The 24,736-nt window shown below is 45.7% G+C and overlaps 14 non-coding genes across 14 annotated transcripts; all 14 read right to left on the bottom strand.

Annotated features, from left to right (window-relative positions):
- Positions 1–1,056: 1,056 nt before the first annotated feature.
- LOC149277061 (U5 spliceosomal RNA) lies at positions 1,057–1,171 on the bottom strand. Its single transcript, XR_016279291.1, has one exon. It is a non-coding gene; the product is annotated as a U5 spliceosomal RNA (small nuclear RNA).
- Positions 1,172–2,782: 1,611 nt separating this feature from the next.
- Positions 2,783–2,897, bottom strand: LOC149277060 (U5 spliceosomal RNA). Its single transcript, XR_016279140.1, has one exon. It is a non-coding gene; the product is annotated as a U5 spliceosomal RNA (small nuclear RNA).
- Positions 2,898–4,508: 1,611 nt separating this feature from the next.
- On the bottom strand, positions 4,509–4,623 carry LOC149277059 (U5 spliceosomal RNA). Its single transcript, XR_016279290.1, has one exon. It is a non-coding gene; the product is annotated as a U5 spliceosomal RNA (small nuclear RNA).
- A 1,611-nt stretch (positions 4,624–6,234) lies between these two features.
- LOC149277058 (U5 spliceosomal RNA) lies at positions 6,235–6,349 on the bottom strand. The gene has a single exon (XR_016279289.1). It is a non-coding gene; the product is annotated as a U5 spliceosomal RNA (small nuclear RNA).
- Positions 6,350–7,960: 1,611 nt separating this feature from the next.
- Positions 7,961–8,075, bottom strand: LOC149277057 (U5 spliceosomal RNA). Its single transcript, XR_016279288.1, has one exon. It is a non-coding gene; the product is annotated as a U5 spliceosomal RNA (small nuclear RNA).
- Positions 8,076–9,668: 1,593 nt separating this feature from the next.
- Positions 9,669–9,783, bottom strand: LOC149277056 (U5 spliceosomal RNA). The gene has a single exon (XR_016279157.1). It is a non-coding gene; the product is annotated as a U5 spliceosomal RNA (small nuclear RNA).
- Positions 9,784–11,394: 1,611 nt separating this feature from the next.
- On the bottom strand, positions 11,395–11,509 carry LOC149277055 (U5 spliceosomal RNA). Its single transcript, XR_016279287.1, has one exon. It is a non-coding gene; the product is annotated as a U5 spliceosomal RNA (small nuclear RNA).
- A 1,611-nt stretch (positions 11,510–13,120) lies between these two features.
- Positions 13,121–13,235, bottom strand: LOC149277054 (U5 spliceosomal RNA). The gene has a single exon (XR_016279285.1). It is a non-coding gene; the product is annotated as a U5 spliceosomal RNA (small nuclear RNA).
- Positions 13,236–14,846: 1,611 nt separating this feature from the next.
- Positions 14,847–14,961, bottom strand: LOC149277053 (U5 spliceosomal RNA). Its single transcript, XR_016279191.1, has one exon. It is a non-coding gene; the product is annotated as a U5 spliceosomal RNA (small nuclear RNA).
- A 1,611-nt stretch (positions 14,962–16,572) lies between these two features.
- Positions 16,573–16,687, bottom strand: LOC149277052 (U5 spliceosomal RNA). Its single transcript, XR_016279275.1, has one exon. It is a non-coding gene; the product is annotated as a U5 spliceosomal RNA (small nuclear RNA).
- Positions 16,688–18,298: 1,611 nt separating this feature from the next.
- LOC149277051 (U5 spliceosomal RNA) lies at positions 18,299–18,413 on the bottom strand. Its single transcript, XR_016279264.1, has one exon. It is a non-coding gene; the product is annotated as a U5 spliceosomal RNA (small nuclear RNA).
- Positions 18,414–20,024: 1,611 nt separating this feature from the next.
- Positions 20,025–20,139, bottom strand: LOC149277050 (U5 spliceosomal RNA). The gene has a single exon (XR_016279201.1). It is a non-coding gene; the product is annotated as a U5 spliceosomal RNA (small nuclear RNA).
- A 1,593-nt stretch (positions 20,140–21,732) lies between these two features.
- Positions 21,733–21,847, bottom strand: LOC149277049 (U5 spliceosomal RNA). The gene has a single exon (XR_016279175.1). It is a non-coding gene; the product is annotated as a U5 spliceosomal RNA (small nuclear RNA).
- A 1,611-nt stretch (positions 21,848–23,458) lies between these two features.
- Positions 23,459–23,573, bottom strand: LOC149277048 (U5 spliceosomal RNA). The gene has a single exon (XR_016279190.1). It is a non-coding gene; the product is annotated as a U5 spliceosomal RNA (small nuclear RNA).
- Positions 23,574–24,736: the final 1,163 nt, after the last annotated feature.

Raw genomic sequence — 24,736 nt, 5'->3', positions numbered from 1 at the left:
TTTCCACAAATCAAATCTTTCTAATTAAACCACCTTTCCAAAGTTAGCGGTTAGAAACGCTTAAGCATGGAAAGGTTTGGTGATAGAGCTTGGGTTAGGGGCGGGTTAAGCTCATGGCTTTGAAGAGGCACAGTTACAGTTAGCGTCGGAGTACTGTTAATGGTTTACGGTTGACAGTTTAGGGTTAGGTAAGGCTTAGAATCCTTCCCCATTGTGGCGTGTTTAGCCCATCCTTTTCCCAAACACCAAAAAAGCCTGATTGCCTTCAATTTCTTTTTGTCTTAAGCAGCATCGCCAGTGCCAACATTTTGCACCTAAGATTATAAAAAGTACCTAGCAAAATTGTTTCCGTTTTAAAACCGCACAAAATCTCGGACAGTTCACCTGTCTGTATGCCTCGCGACGAACGAGCGAAAGGCTCACTAGCGGCAGCGCACGGACGACCGGACTCCCCAGCACCGCCACAAAGAAGGAGCGCAGCGCGGCATTGGAGCGGCAAAAGTCAACCCAAACGCAGCAGACTAGACATTTTGCCAAAAACGAAGTCTGCAACCTGATCTTTCCACACGCATAGAGCTTCCCAACTCGTGTCGGAAAGCTTTGAAACAAACAGCAAAAAAGCTATGATCACTGAACCTACAAAGGGCGCATTAGTCTTTTCCATGCTGAAAAGCGGCCCCTTAAGCACGTGGTGAGTGCTTTTTCCAGATGTTTCACTGTTGCTATTTGAGGAAATGAATAATACAACTGCACATGTGAGGAACAGAGATCTCAATGTTAAACATTTAAGGGCAGTTTTTTGTTGTTTGGTTTGTGTATTACGATAAAGAACAATTGGGAACATGTTTGAAAGCGTATGCACAGGCTTATTTGCATAGAGTCTGGAGGGCGTGGTCTAACCCTGCCTCCTTAAAGCATTTCTACAACCCCAAACAGTACATAGCATGACACAGGCAGGATATTTTGCGCTTCTGGGTGCGACACAGTCCTCAGCCAGGGCAAAGCTTGCGACTAGAGCAAGCAATCTTTTTGATCTATCGTTAACAACAGCAAAGAAGCCCAGCAAACGCCAGGCATCAAAAAATTGGTTACGACTCATGGTCGTTCCTCCCCACGGAAATCTTTAGTAAAAGGCGAAAGATTTATTCGGTCTGAAGAGAAACCAGAGTATACCCAAACATGCCGCAGGGCAACGGCCCGGACACAGGCAGTGCTCCTCGAGGTTAAGGTGTGTTTAATTAATCCCACCCAGCTCTTGCCTGATCATTGGAACCTTTAACACATGCAAAACACGATTGCAAAGGGATTGGAACCATTTAATATTGGGCTGCTTTAAAGTCTTATTAAACTAACAATAAGGTGGGGCGTTTCCCAGTGCATCATGGGTATTCAAATGAGGCGGCAGCTCAAACAAACCTTCCAGCAGTCTTAGTGACCGGGGCGCGAGCTTGCTTCTCTGAAACAATTTTGTTTGCTTTAAGAAAAGAAAAGCTGAAGATTGTTCCTCCCCCACCGCTTTGCCTACGGGGGCCCGCAACTTCCCCTTCCGCTGCAGCCACCAGAAGTTCCTGGCACACATGCTTTGGGCTGTGTTACAAGGTTAGGGGTAAGGCTTCGGGATGGAATCTGATTACTACTCTTTTTCCCCAATGGTGGCGTGCTGAACCCATCGGCTTCACAAATACCAAGTTGCCTGATGCTGTTTCCTTTGAAAGCAAATATATCTTTTCCACAAATCAAATCTTTCTAATTAAACCACCTTTCCAAAGTTAGCGCTTAGAAACGCTTAAGCATGGAAAGGTTTGGTGATAGAGCTTGGGTTAGGGGCGGGTTAAGCTCATGGCTTTGAAGAGGCACAGTTACAGTTAGCGTCGGAGTACTGTTAATGGTTTACGGTTGACAGTTTAGGGTTAGGTAAGGCTTAGAATCCTTCCCCATTGTGGCGTGTTTAGCCCATCCTTTTCCCAAACACCAAAAAAGCCTGATTGCCTTCAATTTCTTTTTGTCTTAAGCAGCATCGCCAGTGCCAACATTTTGCACCTAAGATTATAAAAAGTACCTAGCAAAATTGTTTCCGTTTTAAAACCGCACAAAATCTCGGACAGTTCACCTGTCTGTATGCCTCGCGACGAACGAGCGAAAGGCTCACTAGCGGCAGCGCACGGACGACCGGACTCCCCAGCACCGCCACAAAGAAGGAGCGCAGCGCGGCATTGGAGCGGCAAAAGTCAACCCAAACGCAGCAGACTAGACATTTTGCCAAAAACGAAGTCTGCAACCTGATCTTTCCACACGCATAGAGCTTCCCAACTCGTGTCGGAAAGCTTTGAAACAAACAGCAAAAAAGCTATGATCACTGAACCTACAAAGGGCGCATTAGTCTTTTCCATGCTGAAAAGCGGCCCCTTAAGCACGTGGTGAGTGCTTTTTCCAGATGTTTCACTGTTGCTATTTGAGGAAATGAATAATACAACTGCACATGTGAGGAACAGAGATCTCAATGTTAAACATTTAAGGGCAGTTTTTTGTTGTTTGGTTTGTGTATTATGATAAAGAACAATTGGGAACATGTTTGAAAGCGTATGCACAGGCTTATTTGCATAGAGTCTGGAGGGCGTGGTCTAACCCTGCCTCCTTAAAGCATTTCTACAACCCCAAACAGTACATAGCATGACACAGGCAGGATATTTTGCGCTTCTGAGTGCGACACAGTCCTCAACCAGGGCAAAGCTTGCGACTAGAGCAAGCAATCTTTTTGATCTATCGTTAACAACAGCAAAGAAGCCCAGCAAACGCCAGGCATCAAAAAATTGGTTACGACTCATGGTCGTTCCTCCCCACGGAAATCTTTAGTAAAAGGCAAAAGATTTATTCGGTCTGAAGAGAAACCAGAGTATACCCAAACATGCCGCAGGGCAACGGCCCGGACACAGGCAGTGCTCCTCGATGTTAAGGTGTGTTTAATTAATCCCACCCAGCTCTTGCCTGATCATTGGAACCTTTAACACATGCAAAACACGATTGCAAAGGGATTGGAACCATTTAATATTGGGCTGCTTTAAAGTCTTATTAAACTAACAATAAGGTGGGGCGTTTCCCAGTGCATCATGGGTATTCAAATGAGGCGGCAGCTCAAACAAACCTTCCAGCAGTCTTAGTGACCGGGGCGCGAGCTTGCTTCTCTGAAACAATTTTGTTTGCTTTAAGAAAAGAAAAGCTGAAGATTGTTCCTCCCCCACCGCTTTGCCTACGGGGGCCCGCAACTTCCCCTTCCGCTGCAGCCACCAGAAGTTCCTGGCACACATGCTTTGGGCTGTGTTACAAGGTTAGGGGTAAGGCTTCGGGATGGAATCTGATTACTACTCTTTTTCCCCAATGGTGGCGTGCTGAACCCATCGGCTTCACAAATACCAAGTTGCCTGATGCTGTTTCCTTTGAAAGCAAATATATCTTTTCCACAAATCAAATCTTTCTAATTAAACCACCTTTCCAAAGTTAGCGGTTAGAAACGCTTAAGCATGGAAAGGTTTGGTGATAGAGCTTGGGTTAGGGGCGGGTTAAGCTCATGGCTTTGAAGAGGCACAGTTACAGTTAGCGTCGGAGTACTGTTAATGGTTTACGGTTGACAGTTTAGGGTTAGGTAAGGCTTAGAATCCTTCCCCATTGTGGCGTGTTTAGCCCATCCTTTTCCCAAACACCAAAAAAGCCTGATTGCCTTCAATTTCTTTTTGTCTTAAGCAGCATCGCCAGTGCCAACATTTTGCACCTAAGATTATAAAAAGTACCTAGCAAAATTGTTTCCGTTTTAAAACCGCACAAAATCTCGGACAGTTCACCTGTCTGTATGCCTCGCGACGAACGAGCGAAAGGCTCACTAGCGGCAGCGCACGGACGACCGGACTCCCCAGCACCGCCACAAAGAAGGAGCGCAGCGCGGCATTGGAGCGGCAAAACTCAACCCAAACGCAGCACACTAGACATTTTGCCAAAAACGAAGTCTGCAACCTGATCTTTCCACACGCATAGAGCTTCCCAACTCGTGTCGGAAAGCTTTTAAACAAATAGCAAAAAAGCTATGATCACTGAACCTACAAAGGGCGCATTAGTCTTTTCCATGCTGAAAAGCGGCCCCTTAAGCACGTGGTGAGTGCTTTTTCCAGATGTTTCACTGTTGCTATTTGAGGAAATGAATAATACAACTGCACATGTGAGGAACAGAGATCTCAATGTTAAACATTTAAGGGCAGTTTTTTGTTGTTTGGTTTGTGTATTATGATAAAGAACAATTGGGAACATGTTTGAAAGCGTATGCACAGGCTTATTTGCATAGAGTCTGGAGGGCGTGGTCTAACCCTGCCTCCTTAAAGCATTTCTACAACCCCAAACAGTACATAGCATGACACAGGCAGGATATTTTGCGCTTCTGGGTGCGACACAGTCCTCAGCCAGGGGAAAGCTTGCGACTAGAGCAAGCAATCTTTTTGATCCATCGTTAACAACAGCAAAGAAGCCCAGCAAACGCCAGGCATCAAAAAATTGGTTACGACTCATGGTCGTTCCTCCCCACGGAAATCTTTAGTAAAAGGCGAAAGATTTATTCGGTCTGAAGAGAAACCAGAGTATACCCAAACATGCCGCAGGGCAACGGCCCGGACACAGGCAGTGCTCCTCGATGTTAAGGTGTGTTTAATTAATCCCACCCAGCTCTTGCCTGATCATTGGAACCTTTAACACATGCAAAACACGATTGCAAAGGGATTGGAACCATTTAATATTGGGCTGCTTTAAAGTCTTATTAAACTAACAATAAGGTGGGGCGTTTCCCAGTGCATCATGGGTATTCAAATGAGGCGGCAGCTCAAACAAACCTTCCAGCAGTCTTAGTGACCGGGGCGCGAGCTTGCTTCTCTGAAACAATTTTGTTTGCTTTAAGAAAAGAAAAGCTGAAGATTGTTCCTCCCCCACCGCTTTGCCTACGGGGGCCCGCAACTTCCCCTTCCGCTGCAGCCACCAGAAGTTCCTGGCACACATGCTTTGGGCTGTGTTACAAGGTTAGGGGTAAGGCTTCGGGATGGAATCTGATTACTACTCTTTTTCCCCAATGGTGGCGTGCTGAACCCATCGGCTTCACAAATACCAAGTTGCCTGATGCTGTTTCCTTTGAAAGCAAATATATCTTTTCCACAAATCAAATCTTTCTAATTAAACCACCTTTCCAAAGTTAGCGGTTAGAAACGCTTAAGCATGGAAAGGTTTGGTGATAGAGCTTGGGTTAGGGGCGGGTTAAGCTCATGGCTTTGAAGAGGCACAGTTACAGTTAGCGTCGGAGTACTGTTAATGGTTTACGGTTGACAGTTTAGGGTTAGGTAAGGCTTAGAATCCTTCCCCATTGTGGCGTGTTTAGCCCATCCTTTTCCCAAACACCAAAAAAGCCTGATTGCCTTCAATTTCTTTTTGTCTTAAGCAGCATCGCCAGTGCCAACATTTTGCACCTAAGATTATAAAAAGTACCTAGCAAAATTGTTTCCGTTTTAAAACCGCACAAAATCTCGGACAGTTCACCTGTCTGTATGCCTCGCGACGAACGAGCGAAAGGCTCACTAGCGGCAGCGCACGGACGACCGGACTCCCCAGCACCGCCACAAAGAAGGAGCGCAGCGCGGCATTGGAGCGGCAAAAGTCAACCCAAACGCAGCAGACTAGACATTTTGCCAAAAACGAAGTCTGCAACCTGATCTTTCCACACGCATAGAGCTTCCCAACTCGTGTCGGAAAGCTTTGAAACAAACAGCAAAAAAGCTATGATCACTGAACCTACAAAGGGCGCATTAGTCTTTTCCATGCTGAAAAGCGGCCCCTTAAGCACGTGGTGAGTGCTTTTTCCAGATGTTTCACTGTTGCTATTTGAGGAAATGAATAATACAACTGCACATGTGAGGAACAGAGATCTCAATGTTAAACATTTAAGGGCAGTTTTTTGTTGTTTGGTTTGTGTATTACGATAAAGAACAATTGGGAACATGTTTGAAAGCGTATGCACAGGCTTATTTGCATAGAGTCTGGAGGGCGTGGTCTAACCCTGCCTCCTTAAAGCATTTCTACAACCCCAAACAGTACATAGCATGACACAGGCAGGATATTTTGCGCTTCTGGGTGCGACACAGTCCTCAGCCAGGGCAAAGCTTGCGACTAGAGCAAGCAATCTTTTTGATCTATCGTTAACAACAGCAAAGAAGCCCAGCAAACGCCAGGCATCAAAAAATTGGTTACGACTCATGGTCGTTCCTCCCCACGGAAATCTTTAGTAAAAGGCGAAAGATTTATTCGGTCTGAAGAGAAACCAGAGTATACCCAAACATGCCGCAGGGCAACGGCCCGGACACAGGCAGTGCTCCTCGAGGTTAAGGTGTGTTTAATTAATCCCACCCAGCTCTTGCCTGATCATTGGAACCTTTAACACATGCAAAACACGATTGCAAAGGGATTGGAACCATTTAATATTGGGCTGCTTTAAAGTCTTATTAAACTAACAATAAGGTGGGGCGTTTCCCAGTGCATCATGGGTATTCAAATGAGGCGGCAGCTCAAACAAACCTTCCAGCAGTCTTAGTGACCGGGGCGCGAGCTTGCTTCTCTGAAACAATTTTGTTTGCTTTAAGAAAAGAAAAGCTGAAGATTGTTCCTCCCCCACCGCTTTGCCTACGGGGGCCCGCAACTTCCCCTTCCGCTGCAGCCACCAGAAGTTCCTGGCACACATGCTTTGGGCTGTGTTACAAGGTTAGGGGTAAGGCTTCGGGATGGAATCTGATTACTACTCTTTTTCCCCAATGGTGGCGTGCTGAACCCATCGGCTTCACAAATACCAAGTTGCCTGATGCTGTTTCCTTTGAAAGCAAATATATCTTTTCCACAAATCAAATCTTTCTAATTAAACCACCTTTCCAAAGTTAGCGCTTAGAAACGCTTAAGCATGGAAAGGTTTGGTGATAGAGCTTGGGTTAGGGGCGGGTTAAGCTCATGGCTTTGAAGAGGCACAGTTACAGTTAGCGTCGGAGTACTGTTAATGGTTTACGGTTGACAGTTTAGGGTTAGGTAAGGCTTAGAATCCTTCCCCATTGTGGCGTGTTTAGCCCATCCTTTTCCCAAACACCAAAAAAGCCTGATTGCCTTCAATTTCTTTTTGTCTTAAGCAGCATCGCCAGTGCCAACATTTTGCACCTAAGATTATAAAAAGTACCTAGCAAAATTGTTTCCGTTTTAAAACCGCACAAAATCTCGGACAGTTCACCTGTCTGTATGCCTCGCGACGAACGAGCGAAAGGCTCACTAGCGGCAGCGCACGGACGACCGGACTCCCCAGCACCGCCACAAAGAAGGAGCGCAGCGCGGCATTGGAGCGGCAAAACTCAACCCAAACGCAGCACACTACACATTTTGCCAAAAACGAAGTCTGCAACCTGATCTTTCCACACGCATAGAGCTTCCCAACTCGTGTCGGAAAGCTTTTAAACAAATAGCAAAAAAGCTATGATCACTGAACCTACAAAGGGCGCATTAGTCTTTTCCATGCTGAAAAGCGGCCCCTTAAGCACGTGGTGAGTGCTTTTTCCAGATGTTTCACTGTTGCTATTTGAGGAAATGAATAATACAACTGCACATGTGAGGAACAGAGATCTCAATGTTAAACATTTAAGGGCAGTTTTTTGTTGTTTGGTTTGTGTATTATGATAAAGAACAATTGGGAACATGTTTGAAAGCGTATGCACAGGCTTATTTGCATAGAGTCTGGAGGGCGTGGTCTAACCCTGCCTCCTTAAAGCATTTCTACAACCCCAAACAGTACATAGCATGACACAGGCAGGATATTTTGCGCTTCTGGGTGCGACACAGTCCTCAGCCAGGGGAAAGCTTGCGACTAGAGCAAGCAATCTTTTTGATCCATCGTTAACAACAGCAAAGAAGCCCAGCAAACGCCAGGCATCAAAAAATTGGTTACGACTCATGGTCGTTCCTCCCCACGGAAATCTTTAGTAAAAGGCGAAAGATTTATTCGGTCTGAAGAGAAACCAGAGTATACCCAAACATGCCGCAGGGCAACGGCCCGGACACAGGCAGTGCTCCTCGATGTTAAGGTGTGTTTAATTAATCCCACCCAGCTCTTGCCTGATCATTGGAACCTTTAACACATGCAAAACACGATTGCAAAGGGATTGGAACCATTTAATATTGGGCTGCTTTAAAGTCTTATTAAACTAACAATAAGGTGGGGCGTTTCCCAGTGCATCATGGGTATTCAAATGAGGCGGCAGCTCAAACAAACCTTCCAGCAGTCTTAGTGACCGGGGCGCGAGCTTGCTTCTCTGAAACAATTTTGTTTGCTTTAAGAAAAGAAAAGCTGAAGATTGTTCCTCCCCCACCGCTTTGCCTACGGGGGCCCGCAACTTCCCCTTCCGCTGCAGCCACCAGAAGTTCCTGGCACACATGCTTTGGGCTGTGTTACAAGGTTAGGGGTAAGGCTTCGGGATGGAATCTGATTACTACTCTTTTTCCCCAATGGTGGCGTGCTGAACCCATCGGCTTCACAAATACCAAGTTGCCTGATGCTGTTTCCTTTGAAAGCAAATATATCTTTTCCACAAATCAAATCTTTCTAATTAAACCACCTTTCCAAAGTTAGCGGTTAGAAACGCTTAAGCATGGAAAGGTTTGGTGATAGAGCTTGGGTTAGGGGCGGGTTAAGCTCATGGCTTTGAAGAGGCACAGTTACAGTTAGCGTCGGAGTACTGTTAATGGTTTACGGTTGACAGTTTAGGGTTAGGTAAGGCTTAGAATCCTTCCCCATTGTGGCGTGTTTAGACCAAAAAAGCCTGATTGCCTTCAATTTCTTTTTGTCTTAAGCAGCATCGCCAGTGCCAACATTTTGCACCTAAGATTATAAAAAGTACCTAGCAAAATTGTTTCCGTTTTAAAACCGCACAAAATCTCGGACAGTTCACCTGTCTGTATGCCTCGCGACGAACGAGCGAAAGGCTCCCTAGCGGCAGCGCACGGACAACCGGACTCCCCAGCACCGCCACAAAGAAGGAGCGCAGCGCGGCATTGGAGCGGCAAAAGTCAACCCAAACGCAGCAGACTAGACATTTTGCCAAAAACGAAGTCTGCAACCTGATCTTTCCACACGCATAGAGCTTCCCAACTCGTGTCGGAAAGCTTTTAAACAAATAGCAAAAAAGCTATGATCACTGAACCTACAAAGGGCGCATTAGTCTTTTCCATGCTGAAAAGCGGCCCCTTAAGCACGTGGTGAGTGCTTTTTCCAGATGTTTCACTGTTGCTATTTGAGGAAATGAATAATACAACTGCACATGTGAGGAACAGAGACCTCAATGTTAAACATTTAAGGGCAGTTTTTTGTTGTTTGGTTTGTGTATTACGATAAAGAACAATTGGGAACATGTTTGAAAGCGTATGCACAGGCTTATTTGCATAGAGTCTGGAGGGCGTGGTCTAACCCTGCCTCCTTAAAGCATTTCTACAACCCCAAACAGTACATAGCATGACACAGGCAGGATATTTTGCGCTTCTGGGTGCAACACAGTCCTCAGCCAGGGCAAATCTTGCGACTAGAGCAAGCAATCTTTTTGATCTATCGTTAACAACAGCAAAGAAGCCCAGCAAACGCCAGGCATCAAAAAATTGGTTATGACTCATGGTCATTCCTCCCCACGGAAATCTTTAGTAAAAGGCGAAAGATTTATTCGATCTGAAGAGAAACCAGAGTATGCCCAAACATGCCGCAGGGCAACGGCCCGGACACAGGCAGTGCTCCTCGAGGTTAAGGTGTGTTTAATTAATCCCACCCAGCTCTTGCCTGATCATTGGAACCTTTAACACATGCAAAACACGATTGCAAAGGGATTGGAACTATTTAATATTGGGCTGCTTTAAAGTCTTATTAAACTAACAATAAGGTGGGGCGTTTCCCAGTGCATCATGGGTATTCAAATGAGGCGGCAGCTCAAACAAACCTTCCAGCAGTCTTAGTGACCGGGGCGCGAGCTTGCTTCTCTGAAACAATTTTGTTTGCTTTAAGAAAAGAAAAGCTGAAGACTGTACCTCCCCCACCGCTTTGCCTACGGGGGCCCGCAACTTCCCCTTCCGCTGCAGCCACCAGAAGTTCCTGGCACACATGCTTTGGGCTGTGTTACAAGGTTAGGGGTAAGGCTTCGGGATGGAATCTGATTACTACTCTTTTTCCCCAATGGTGGCGTGCTGAACCCATCGGCTTCACAAATACCAAGTTGCCTGATGCTGTTTCCTTTGAAAGCAAATATATCTTTTCCACAAATCAAATCTTTCTAATTAAACCACCTTTCCAAAGTTAGCGGTTAGAAACGCTTAAGCATGGAAAGGTTTGGTGATAGAGCTTGGGTTAGGGGCGGGTTAAGCTCATGGCTTTGAAGAGGCACAGTTACAGTTAGCGTCGGAGTACTGTTAATGGTTTACGGTTGACAGTTTAGGGTTAGGTAAGGCTTAGAATCCTTCCCCATTGTGGCGTGTTTAGCCCATCCTTTTCCCAAACACCAAAAAAGCCTGATTGCCTTCAATTTCTTTTTGTCTTAAGCAGCATCGCCAGTGCCAACATTTTGCACCTAAGATTATAAAAAGTACCTAGCAAAATTGTTTCCGTTTTAAAACCGCACAAAATCTCGGACAGTTCACCTGTCTGTATGCCTCGCGACGAACGAGCGAAAGGCTCACTAGCGGCAGCGCACGGACGACCGGACTCCCCAGCACCGCCACAAAGAAGGAGCGCAGCGCGGCATTGGAGCGGCAAAAGTCAACCCAAACGCAGCAGACTAGACATTTTGCCAAAAACGAAGTCTGCAACCTGATCTTTCCACACGCATAGAGCTTCCCAACTCGTGTCGGAAAGCTTTGAAACAAACAGCAAAAAAGCTATGATCACTGAACCTACAAAGGGCGCATTAGTCTTTTCCATGCTGAAAAGCGGCCCCTTAAGCACGTGGTGAGTGCTTTTTCCAGATGTTTCACTGTTGCTATTTGAGGAAATGAATAATACAACTGCACATGTGAGGAACAGAGATCTCAATGTTAAACATTTAAGGGCAGTTTTTTGTTGTTTGGTTTGTGTATTATGATAAAGAACAATTGGGAACATGTTTGAAAGCGTATGCACAGGCTTATTTGCATAGAGTCTGGAGGGCGTGGTCTAACCCTGCCTCCTTAAAGCATTTCTACAACCCCAAACAGTACATAGCATGACACAGGCAGGATATTTTGCGCTTCTGAGTGCGACACAGTCCTCAACCAGGGCAAAGCTTGCGACTAGAGCAAGCAATCTTTTTGATCTATCTTTAACAACAGCAAAGAAGCCCAGCAAACGCCAGGCATCAAAAAATTGGTTACGACTCATGGTCGTTCCTCCCCACGGAAATCTTTAGTAAAAGGCGAAAGATTTATTCGGTCTGAAGAGAAACCAGAGTATACCCAAACATGCCGCAGGGCAACGGCCCGGACACAGGCAGTGCTCCTCGATGTTAAGGTGTGTTTAATTAATCCCACCCAGCTCTTGCCTGATCATTGGAACCTTTAACACATGCAAAACACGATTGCAAAGGGATTGGAACCATTTAATATTGGGCTGCTTTAAAGTCTTATTAAACTAACAATAAGGTGGGGCGTTTCCCAGTGCATCATGGGTATTCAAATGAGGCGGCAGCTCAAACAAACCTTCCAGCAGTCTTAGTGACCGGGGCGCGAGCTTGCTTCTCTGAAACAATTTTGTTTGCTTTAAGAAAAGAAAAGCTGAAGATTGTTCCTCCCCCACCGCTTTGCCTACGGGGGCCCGCAACTTCCCCTTCCGCTGCAGCCACCAGAAGTTCCTGGCACACATGCTTTGGGCTGTGTTACAAGGTTAGGGGTAAGGCTTCGGGATGGAATCTGATTACTACTCTTTTTCCCCAATGGTGGCGTGCTGAACCCATCGGCTTCACAAATACCAAGTTGCCTGATGCTGTTTCCTTTGAAAGCAAATATATCTTTTCCACAAATCAAATCTTTCTAATTAAACCACCTTTCCAAAGTTAGCGGTTAGAAACGCTTAAGCATGGAAAGGTTTGGTGATAGAGCTTGGGTTAGGGGCGGGTTAAGCTCATGGCTTTGAAGAGGCACAGTTACAGTTAGCGTCGGAGTACTGTTAATGGTTTACGGTTGACAGTTTAGGGTTAGGTAAGGCTTAGAATCCTTCCCCATTGTGGCGTGTTTAGCCCATCCTTTTCCCAAACACCAAAAAAGCCTGATTGCCTTCAATTTCTTTTTGTCTTAAGCAGCATCGCCAGTGCCAACATTTTGCACCTAAGATTATAAAAAGTACCTAGCAAAATTGTTTCCGTTTTAAAACCGCACAAAATCTCGGACAGTTCACCTGTCTGTATGCCTCGCGACGAACGAGCGAAAGGCTCACTAGCGGCAGCGCACGGACGACCGGACTCCCCAGCACCGCCACAAAGAAGGAGCGCAGCGCGGCATTGGAGCGGCAAAACTCAACCCAAACGCAGCACACTAGACATTTTGCCAAAAACGAAGTCTGCAACCTGATCTTTCCACACGCATAGAGCTTCCCAACTCGTGTCGGAAAGCTTTTAAACAAATAGCAAAAAAGCTATGATCACTGAACCTACAAAGGGCGCATTAGTCTTTTCCATGCTGAAAAGCGGCCCCTTAAGCACGTGGTGAGTGCTTTTTCCAGATGTTTCACTGTTGCTATTTGAGGAAATGAATAATACAACTGCACATGTGAGGAACAGAGATCTCAATGTTAAACATTTAAGGGCAGTTTTTTGTTGTTTGGTTTGTGTATTATGATAAAGAACAATTGGGAACATGTTTGAAAGCGTATGCACAGGCTTATTTGCATAGAGTCTGGAGGGCGTGGTCTAACCCTGCCTCCTTAAAGCATTTCTACAACCCCAAACAGTACATAGCATGACACAGGCAGGATATTTTGCGCTTCTGGGTGCGACACAGTCCTCAGCCAGGGGAAAGCTTGCGACTAGAGCAAGCAATCTTTTTGATCCATCGTTAACAACAGCAAAGAAGCCCAGCAAACGCCAGGCATCAAAAAATTGGTTACGACTCATGGTCGTTCCTCCCCACGGAAATCTTTAGTAAAAGGCGAAAGATTTATTCGGTCTGAAGAGAAACCAGAGTATACCCAAACATGCCGCAGGGCAACGGCCCGGACACAGGCAGTGCTCCTCGATGTTAAGGTGTGTTTAATTAATCCCACCCAGCTCTTGCCTGATCATTGGAACCTTTAACACATGCAAAACACGATTGCAAAGGGATTGGAACCATTTAATATTGGGCTGCTTTAAAGTCTTATTAAACTAACAATAAGGTGGGGCGTTTCCCAGTGCATCATGGGTATTCAAATGAGGCGGCAGCTCAAACAAACCTTCCAGCAGTCTTAGTGACCGGGGCGCGAGCTTGCTTCTCTGAAACAATTTTGTTTGCTTTAAGAAAAGAAAAGCTGAAGATTGTTCCTCCCCCACCGCTTTGCCTACGGGGGCCCGCAACTTCCCCTTCCGCTGCAGCCACCAGAAGTTCCTGGCACACATGCTTTGGGCTGTGTTACAAGGTTAGGGGTAAGGCTTCGGGATGGAATCTGATTACTACTCTTTTTCCCCAATGGTGGCGTGCTGAACCCATCGGCTTCACAAATACCAAGTTGCCTGATGCTGTTTCCTTTGAAAGCAAATATATCTTTTCCACAAATCAAATCTTTCTAATTAAACCACCTTTCCAAAGTTAGCGCTTAGAAACGCTTAAGCATGGAAAGGTTTGGTGATAGAGCTTGGGTTAGGGGCGGGTTAAGCTCATGGCTTTGAAGAGGCACAGTTACAGTTAGCGTCGGAGTACTGTTAATGGTTTACGGTTGACAGTTTAGGGTTAGGTAAGGCTTAGAATCCTTCCCCATTGTGGCGTGTTTAGCCCATCCTTTTCCCAAACACCAAAAAAGCCTGATTGCCTTCAATTTCTTTTTGTCTTAAGCAGCATCGCCAGTGCCAACATTTTGCACCTAAGATTATAAAAAGTACCTAGCAAAATTGTTTCCGTTTTAAAACCGCACAAAATCTCGGACAGTTCACCTGTCTGTATGCCTCGCGACGAACGAGCGAAAGGCTCACTAGCGGCAGCGCACGGACGACCGGACTCCCCAGCACCGCCACAAAGAAGGAGCGCAGCGCGGCATTGGAGCGGCAAAAGTCAACCCAAACGCAGCAGACTAGACATTTTGCCAAAAACGAAGTCTGCAACCTGATCTTTCCACACGCATAGAGCTTCCCAACTCGTGTCGGAAAGCTTTGAAACAAACAGCAAAAAAGCTATGATCACTGAACCTACAAAGGGCGCATTAGTCTTTTCCATGCTGAAAAGCGGCCCCTTAAGCACGTGGTGAGTGCTTTTTCCAGATGTTTCACTGTTGCTATTTGAGGAAATGAATAATACAACTGCACATGTGAGGAACAGAGATCTCAATGTTAAACATTTAAGGGCAGTTTTTTGTTGTTTGGTTTGTGTATTACGATAAAGAACAATTGGGAACATGTTTGAAAGCGTATGCACAGGCTTATTTGCATAGAGTCTGGAGGGCGTGGTCTAACCCTGCCTCCTTAAAGCATTTCTACAACCCCAAACAGTACATAGCATGACACAGGCAGGATATTTTGCGCTTCTGGGTGCGACACAGTCCTCAGCCAGGGCAAAGCTTGCGACTAGAGCAAGCAATCTTTTTGATCTATCGTTAACAACAGCAAAGAAGCCCAGCAAACGCCAGGCATCAAAAAATTGGTTACGACTCATGGTCATTCCTCCCCACGGAAATCTTTAGTAAAAGGCGAAAGATTTATTCGGTCTGAAGAGAAACCAGAGTATACCCAAACATGCCGCAGGGCAACGGCCCGGACACAGGCAGTGCTCCTCGAGGTTAAGGTGTGTTTAATTAATCCCACCCAGCTCTTGCCTGATCATTGGAACCTTTAACACATGCAAAACACGATTGCAAAGGGATTGGAACCATTTAATATTGGGCTGCTTTAAAGTCTTATTAAACTAACAATAAGGTGGGGCGTTTCCCAGTGCATCATGGGTATTCAAATGAGGCGGCAGCTCAAACAAACCTTCCAGCAGTCTTAGTGACCGGGGCGCGAGCTTGCTTCTCTGAAACAATTTTGTTTGCTTTAAGAAAAGAAAAGCTGAAGATTGTTCCTCCCCCACCGCTTTGCCTACGGGGGCCCGCAACTTCCCCTTCCGCTGCAGCCACCAGAAGTTCCTGGCACACATGCTTTGGGCTGTGTTACAAGGTTAGGGGTAAGGCTTCGGGATGGAATCTGATTACTACTCTTTTTCCCCAATGGTGGCGTGCTGAACCCATCGGCTTCACAAATACCAAGTTGCCTGATGCTGTTTCCTTTGAAAGCAAATATATCTTTTCCACAAATCAAATCTTTCTAATTAAACCACCTTTCCAAAGTTAGCGCTTAGAAACGCTTAAGCATGGAAAGGTTTGGTGATAGAGCTTGGGTTAGGGGCGGGTTAAGCTCATGGCTTTGAAGAGGCACAGTTACAGTTAGCGTCGGAGTACTGTTAATGGTTTACGGTTGACAGTTTAGGGTTAGGTAAGGCTTAGAATCCTTCCCCATTGTGGCGTGTTTAGCCCATCCTTTTCCCAAACACCAAAAAAGCCTGATTGCCTTCAATTTCTTTTTGTCTTAAGCAGCATCGCCAGTGCCAACATTTTGCACCTAAGATTATAAAAAGTACCTAGCAAAATTGTTTCCGTTTTAAAACCGCACAAAATCTCGGACAGTTCACCTGTCTGTATGCCTCGCGACGAACGAGCGAAAGGCTCACTAGCGGCAGCGCACGGACGACCGGACTCCCCAGCACCGCCACAAAGAAGGAGCGCAGCGCGGCATTGGAGCGGCAAAACTCAACCCAAACGCAGCACACTAGACATTTTGCCAAAAACGAAGTCTGCAACCTGATCTTTCCACACGCATAGAGCTTCCCAACTCGTGTCGGAAAGCTTTTAAACAAATAGCAAAAAAGCTATGATCACTGAACCTACAAAGGGCGCATTAGTCTTTTCCATGCTGAAAAGCGGCCCCTTAAGCACGTGGTGAGTGCTTTTTCCAGATGTTTCACTGTTGCTATTTGAGGAAATGAATAATACAACTGCACATGTGAGGAACAGAGATCTCAATGTTAAACATTTAAGGGCAGTTTTTTGTTGTTTGGTTTGTGTATTATGATAAAGAACAATTGGGAACATGTTTGAAAGCGTATGCACAGGCTTATTTGCATAGAGTCTGGAGGGCGTGGTCTAACCCTGCCTCCTTAAAGCATTTCTACAACCCCAAACAGTACATAGCATGACACAGGCAGGATATTTTGCGCTTCTGGGTGCGACACAGTCCTCAGCCAGGGGAAAGCTTGCGACTAGAGCAAGCAATCTTTTTGATCCATCGTTAACAACAGCAAAGAAGCCCAGCAAACGCCAGGCATCAAAAAATTGGTTACGACTCATGGTCGTTCCTCCCCACGGAAATCTTTAGTAAAAGGCGAAAGATTTATTCGGTCTGAAGAGAAACCAGAGTATACCCAAACATGCCGCAGGGCAACGGCCCGGACACAGGCAGTGCTCCTCGATGTTAAGGTGTGTTTAATTAATCCCACCCAGCTCTTGCCTGATCATTGGAACCTTTAACACATGCAAAACACGATTGCAAAGGGATTGGAACCATTTAATATTGGGCTGCTTTAAAGTCTTATTAAACTAACAATAAGGTGGGGCGTTTCCCAGTGCATCATGGGTATTCAAATGAGGCGGCAGCTCAAACAAACCTTCCAGCAGTCTTAGTGACCGGGGCGCGAGCTTGCTTCTCTGAAACAATTTTGTTTGCTTTAAGAAAAGAAAAGCTGAAGATTGTTCCTCCCCCACCGCTTTGCCTACGGGGGCCCGCAACTTCCCCTTCCGCTGCAGCCACCAGAAGTTCCTGGCACACATGCTTTGGGCTGTGTTACAAGGTTAGGGGTAAGGCTTCGGGATGGAATCTGATTACTACTCTTTTTCCCCAATGGTGGCGTGCTGAACCCATCGGCTTCACAAATACCAAGTTGCCTGATGCTGTTTCCTTTGAAAGCAAATATATCTTTTCCACAAATCAAATCTTTCTAATTAAACCACCTTTCCAAAGTTAGCGGTTAGAAACGCTTAAGCATGGAAAGGTTTGGTGATAGAGCTTGGGTTAGGGGCGGGTTAAGCTCATGGCTTTGAAGAGGCACAGTTACAGTTAGCGTCGGAGTACTGTTAATGGTTTACGGTTGACAGTTTAGGGTTAGGTAAGGCTTAGAATCCTTCCCCATTGTGGCGTGTTTAGCCCATCCTTTTCCCAAACACCAAAAAAGCCTGATTGCCTTCAATTTCTTTTTGTCTTAAGCAGCATCGCCAGTGCCAACATTTTGCACCTAAGATTATAAAAAGTACCTAGCAAAATTGTTTCCGTTTTAAAACCGCACAAAATCTCGGACAGTTCACCTGTCTGTATGCCTCGCGACGAACGAGCGAAAGGCTCACTAGCGGCAGCGCACGGACGACCGGACTCCCCAGCACCGCCACAAAGAAGGAGCGCAGCGCGGCATTGGAGCGGCAAAAGTCAACCCAAACGCAGCAGACTAGACATTTTGCCAAAAACGAAGTCTGCAACCTGATCTTTCCACACGCATAGAGCTTCCCAACTCGTGTCGGAAAGCTTTGAAACAAACAGCAAAAAAGCTATGATCACTGAACCTACAAAGGGCGCATTAGTCTTTTCCATGCTGAAAAGCGGCCCCTTAAGCACGTGGTGAGTGCTTTTTCCAGATGTTTCACTGTTGCTATTTGAGGAAATGAATAATACAACTGCACATGTGAGGAACAGAGATCTCAATGTTAAACATTTAAGGGCAGTTTTTTGTTGTTTGGTTTGTGTATTACGATAAAGAACAATTGGGAACATGTTTGAAAGCGTATGCACAGGCTTATTTGCATAGAGTCTGGAGGGCGTGGTCTAACCCTGCCTCCTTAAAGCATTTCTACAACCCCAAACAGTACATAGCATGACACAGGCAGGATATTTTGCGCTTCTGGGTGCGACACAGTCCTCAGCCAGGGCAAAGCTTGCGACTAGAGCAAGCAATCTTTTTGATCTATCGTTAACAACAGCAAAGAAGCCCAGCAAACGCCAGGCATCAAAAAATTGGTTACGACTCATGGTCGTTCCTCCCCACGGAAATCTTTAGTAAAAGGCGAAAGATTTATTCGGTCTGAAGAGAAACCAGAGTATACCCAAACATGCCGCAGGGCAACGGCCCGGACACAGGCAGTGCTCCTCGAGGTTAAGGTGTGTTTAATTAATCCCACCCAGCTCTTGCCTGATCATTGGAACCTTTAACACATGCAAAACACGATTGCAAAGGGATTGGAACCATTTAATATTGGGCTGCTTTAAAGTCTTATTAAACTAACAATAAGGTGGGGCGTTTCCCAGTGCATCATGGGTATTCAAATGAGGCGGCAGCTCAAACAAACCTTCCAGCAGTCTTAGTGACCGGGGCGCGAGCTTGCTTCTCTGAAACAATTTTGTTTGCTTTAAGAAAAGAAAAGCTGAAGATTGTTCCTCCCCCACCGCTTTGCCTACGGGGGCCCGCAACTTCCCCTTCCGCTGCAGCCACCAGAAGTTCCTGGCACACATGCTTTGGGCTGTGTTACAAGGTTAGGGGTAAGGCTTCGGGATGGAATCTGATTACTACTCTTTTTCCCCAATGGTGGCGTGCTGAACCCATCGGCTTCACAAATACCAAGTTGCCTGATGCTGTTTCCTTTGAAAGCAAATATATCTTTTCCACAAATCAAATCTTTCTAATTAAACCACCTTTCCAAAGTTAGCGCTTAGAAACGCTTAAGCATGGAAAGGTTTGGTGATAGAGCTTGGGTTAGGGGCGGGTTAAGCTCATGGCTTTGAAGAGGCACAGTTACAGTTAGCGTCGGAGTACTGTTAATGGTTTACGGTTGACAGTTTAGGGTTAGGTAAGGCTTAGAATCCTTCCCCATTGTGGCGTGTTTAGCCCATCCTTTTCCCAAACACCAAAAAAGCCTGATTGCCTTCAATTTCTTTTTGTCTTAAGCAGCATCGCCAGTGCCAACATTTTGCACCTAAGATTATAAAAAGTACCTAGCAAAATTGTTTCCGTTTTAAAACCGCACAAAATCTCGGACAGTTCACCTGTCTGTATGCCTCGCGACGAACGTGCGAAAGGCTCACTAGCGGCAGCGCACGGACAACCGGACTCCCCAGCACCGCCACAAAGAAGGAGCGCAGCGCGGCATTGGAGCGGCAAAAGTCAACCCAAACGCAGCAGACTAGACATTTTGCCAAAAACGAAGTCTGCAACCTGATCTTTCCACACGCATAGAGCTTCCCAACTCGTGTCGGAAAGCTTTTAAACAAATAGCAAAAAAGCTATGATCACTGAACCTACAAAGGGCGCATTAGTCTTTTCCATGCTGAAAAGCGGCCCCTTAAGCACGTGGTGAGTGCTTTTTCCAGATGTTTCACTGTTGCTATTTGAGGAAATGAATAATACAACTGCACATGTGAGGAACAGAGATCTCAATGTTAAACATTTAAGGGCAGTTTTTTGTTGTTTGGTTTGTGTATTATGATAAAGAACAATTGGGAACATGTTTGAAAGCGTATGCACAGGCTTATTTGCATAGAGTCTGGAGGGCGTGGTCTAACCCTGCCTCCTTAAAGCATTTCTACAACCCCAAACAGTACATAGCATGACACAGGCAGGATATTTTGCGCTTCTGGGTGCGACACAGTCCTCAGCCAGGGCAAAGCTTGCGACTAGAGCAAGCAATCTTTTTGATCTATCGTTAACAACAGCAAAGAAGCCCAGCAAACGCCAGGCATCAAGAAATTGGTTACGACTCATGGTCGTTCCTCCCCACGGAAATCTTTAGTAAAAGGCGAAAGATTTATTCGGTCTGAAGAGAAACCAGAGTATACCCAAACATGCCGCAGGGCAACGGCCCGGACACAGGCAGTGCTCCTCGAGGTTAAGGTGTGTTTAATTAATCCCACCCAGCTCTTGCCTGATCATTGGAACCTTTAACACATGCAAAACACGATTGCAAAGGGATTGGAACCATTTAATATTGGGCTGCTTTAAAGTCTTATTAAACTAACAATAAGGTGGGGCGTTTCCCAGTGCATCATGGGTATTCAAATGAGGCGGCAGCTCAAACAAACCTTCCAGCAGTCTTAGTGACCGGGGCGCGAGCTTGCTTCTCTGAAACAATTTTGTTTGCTTTAAGAAAAGAAAAGCTGAAGATTGTTCCTCCCCCACCGCTTTGCCTACGGGGGCCCGCAACTTCCCCTTCCGCTGCAGCCACCAGAAGTTCCTGGCACACATGCTTTGGGCTGTGTTACAAGGTTAGGGGTAAGGCTTCGGGATGGAATCTGATTACTACTCTTTTTCCCCAATGGTGGCGTGCTGAACCCATCGGCTTCACAAATACCAAGTTGCCTGATGCTGTTTCCTTTGAAAGCAAATATATCTTTTCCACAAATCAAATCTTTCTAATTAAACCACCTTTCCAAAGTTAGCGCTTAGAAACGCTTAAGCATGGAAAGGTTTGGTGATAGAGCTTGGGTTAGGGGCGGGTTAAGCTCATGGCTTTGAAGAGGCACAGTTACAGTTAGCGTCGGAGTACTGTTAATGGTTTACGGTTGACAGTTTAGGGTTAGGTAAGGCTTAGAATCCTTCCCCATTGTGGCGTGTTTAGACCAAAAAAGCCTGATTGCCTTCAATTTCTTTTTGTCTTAAGCAGCATCGCCAGTGCCAACATTTTGCACCTAAGATTATAAAAAGTACCTAGCAAAATTGTTTCCGTTTTAAAACCGCACAAAATCTCGGACAGTTCACCTGTCTGTATGCCTCGCGACGAACGAGCGAAAGGCTCCCTAGCGGCAGCGCACGGACAACCGGACTCCCCAGCACCGCCACAAAGAAGGAGCGCAGCGCGGCATTGGAGCGGCAAAAGTCAACCCAAACGCAGCAGACTAGACATTTTGCCAAAAACGAAGTCTGCAACCTGATCTTTCCACACGCATAGAGCTTCCCAACTCGTGTCGGAAAGCTTTTAAACAAATAGCAAAAAAGCTATGATCACTGAACCTACAAAGGGCGCATTAGTCTTTTCCATGCTGAAAAGCGGCCCCTTAAGCACGTGGTGAGTGCTTTTTCCAGATGTTTCACTGTTGCTATTTGAGGAAATGAATAATACAACTGCACATGTGAGGAACAGAGACCTCAATGTTAAACATTTAAGGGCAGTTTTTTGTTGTTTGGTTTGTGTATTACGATAAAGAACAATTGGGAACATGTTTGAAAGCGTATGCACAGGCTTATTTGCATAGAGTCTGGAGGGCGTGGTCTAACCCTGCCTCCTTAAAGCATTTCTACAACCCCAAACAGTACATAGCATGACACAGGCAGGATATTTTGCGCTTCTGGGTGCAACACAGTCCTCAGCCAGGGCAAATCTTGCGACTAGAGCAAGCAATCTTTTTGATCTATCGTTAACAACAGCAAAGAAGCCCAGCAAACGCCAGGCATCAAAAAATTGGTTACGACTCATGGTCATTCCTCCCCACGGAAATCTTTAGTAAAAGGCGAAAGATTTATTCGATCTGAAGAGAAACCAGAGTATGCCCAAACATGCCGCAGGGCAACGGCCCGGACACAGGCAGTGCTCCTCGAGGTTAAGGTGTGTTTAATTAATCCCACCCAGCTCTTGCCTGATCATTGGAACCTTTAACACATGCAAAACACGATTGCAAAGGGATTGGAACTATTTAATATTGGGCTGCTTTAAAGTCTTATTAAACTAACAATAAGGTGGGGCGTTTCCCAGTGCATCATGGGTATTCAAATGAGGCGGCAGCTCAAACAAACCTTCCAGCAGTCTTAGTGACCGGGGCGCGAGCTTGCTTCTCTGAAACAATTTTGTTTGCTTTAAGAAAAGAAAAGCTGAAGACTGTACCTCCCCCACCGCTTTGCCTACGGGGGCCCGCAACTTCCCCTTCCGCTGCAGCCACCAGAAGTTCCTGGCACACATGCTTTGGGCTGTGTTACAAGGTTAGGGGTAAGGCTTCGGGATGGAATCTGATTACTACTCTTTTTCCCCAATGGTGGCGTGCTGAACCCATCGGCTTCACAAATACCAAGTTGCCTGATGCTGTTTCCTTTGAAAGCAAATATATCTTTTCCACAAATCAAATCTTTCTAATTAAACCACCTTTCCAAAGTTAGCGCTTAGAAACGCTTAAGCATGGAAAGGTTTGGTGATAGAGCTTGGGTTAGGGGCGGGTTAAGCTCATGGCTTTGAAGAGGCACAGTTACAGTTAGCGTCGGAGTACTGTTAATGGTTTACGGTTGACAGTTTAGGGTTAGGTAAGGCTTAGAATCCTTCCCCATTGTGGCGTGTTTAGCCCATCCTTTTCCCAAACACCAAAAAAGCCTGATTGCCTTCAATTTCTTTTTGTCTTAAGCAGCATCGCCAGTGCCAACATTTTGCACCTAAGATTATAAAAAGTACCTAGCAAAATTGTTTCCGTTTTAAAACCGCACAAAATCTCGGACAGTTCACCTGTCTGTATGCCTCGCGACGAACGAGCGAAAGGCTCACTAGCGGCAGCGCACGGACGACCGGACTCCCCAGCACCGCCACAAAGAAGGAGCGCAGCGCGGCATTGGAGCGGCAAAACTCAACCCAAACGCAGCACACTAGACATTTTGCCAAAAACGAAGTCTGCAACCTGATCTTTCCACACGCATAGAGCTTCCCGACTCGTGTCGGAAAGCTTTTAAACAAACAGCAAAAAAGCTATGATCACTGAACCTACAAAGAGCGCATTAGTCTTTTCCATGCTGAAAAGCGGCCCCTTAAGCACGTGGTGAGTGCTTTTTCCAGATGTTTCACTGTTGCTATTTGAGGAAATGAATAATACAACTGCACATGTGAGGAACAGAGATCTCAATGTTAAACATTTAAGGGCAGTTTTTTGTTGTTTGGTTTGTGTATTACGATAAAGAACAATTGGGAACATGTTTGAAAGCGTATGCACAGGCTTATTTGCATAGAGTCTGGAGGGCGTGGTCTAACCCTGCCTCCTTAAAGCATTTCTACAACCCCAAACAGTACATAGCATGACACAGGCAGGATATTTTGCGCTTCTGGGTGCGACACAGTCCTCAGCCAGGGGAAAGCTTGCGACTAGAGCAAGCAATCTTTTTGATCCATCGTTAACAACAGCAAAGAAGCCCAGCAAACGCCAGGCATCAAAAAATTGGTTACGACTCATGGTCATTCCTCCCCACGGAAATCTTTAGTAAAAGGCGAAAGATTTATTCGGTCTGAAGAGAAACCAGAGTATACCCAAACATGCCGCAGGGCAACGGCCCGGACACAGGCAGTGCTCCTCGAGGTTAAGGTGTGTTTAATTAATCCCACCCAGCTCTTGCCTGATCATTGGAACCTTTAACACATGCAAAACACGATTGCAAAGGGATTGGAACCATTTAATATTGGGCTGCTTTAAAGTCTTATTAAACTAACAATAAGGTGGGGCGTTTCCCAGTGCATCATGGGTATTCAAATGAGGCGGCAGCTCAAACAAACCTTCCAGCAGTCTTAGTGACCGGGGCGCGAGCTTGCTTCTCTGAAACAATTTTGTTTGCTTTAAGAAAAGAAAAGCTGAAGATTGTTCCTCCCCCACCGCTTTGCCTACGGGGGCCCGCAACTTCCCCTTCCGCTGCAGCCACCAGAAGTTCCTGGCACACATGCTTTGGGCTGTGTTACAAGGTTAGGGGTAAGGCTTCGGGATGGAATCTGATTACTACTCTTTTTCCCCAATGGTGGCGTGCTGAACCCATCGGCTTCACAAATACCAAGTTGCCTGATGCTGTTTCCTTTGAAAGCAAATATATCTTTTCCACAAATCAAATCTTTCTAACTACTGCACTGTAGTATATGATGGCGCTATATAAATCAGTAACATCACACATTGTCCAGCTCCGCAGTATATGATGGCATTGTACAGCGCTGCAGCATATGATGGTGCTATATAAATCAGTAATATCACACATTGTACAGCGCTGCAGCATATGATGGCGCTATATAAATCAGTAATATCACACATTGTACAGCGCCGCAGCATATGATGGCGCTATATCAATCAGTATATATCAATCAGTAATATCACAAATTGTACAGCGCTGTAGTATATGATGGCGCTATATCAATCAGTATATATCAATCAGTAATATCACAAATTGTACAGCGCTACAGTATATGATGTTGCTATATATATCCCTAACATCCGACATTGTACAGCGCTGCAGCATATGATGGCGCTATATAAATCAGTAATATCACACATTGTCCTGCGCCGCAGTATATGAAGGCGCTATTTAAATGAAAAAGAACACATTGTACAGCTCCGTAGCATTTGATGGCGCTATATAAATCAGTAACATCACACATTGTGCATCATATGACAGTACTATTTAAACTAATAAGAACACATTGTACAGCGCT

The sequence above is a fragment of the Sceloporus occidentalis genome, unplaced genomic scaffold (assembly GCF_023333645.1).
Source record: "Sceloporus occidentalis isolate IW3139 unplaced genomic scaffold, rSceOcc1.0.p SCAF_220, whole genome shotgun sequence".
Taxonomy (NCBI): domain Eukaryota; kingdom Metazoa; phylum Chordata; class Lepidosauria; order Squamata; family Phrynosomatidae; genus Sceloporus; species Sceloporus occidentalis.
Note: the sequence above shows the minus strand (reverse complement) of the source record. Positions and strands in the feature narration are given on the sequence as shown.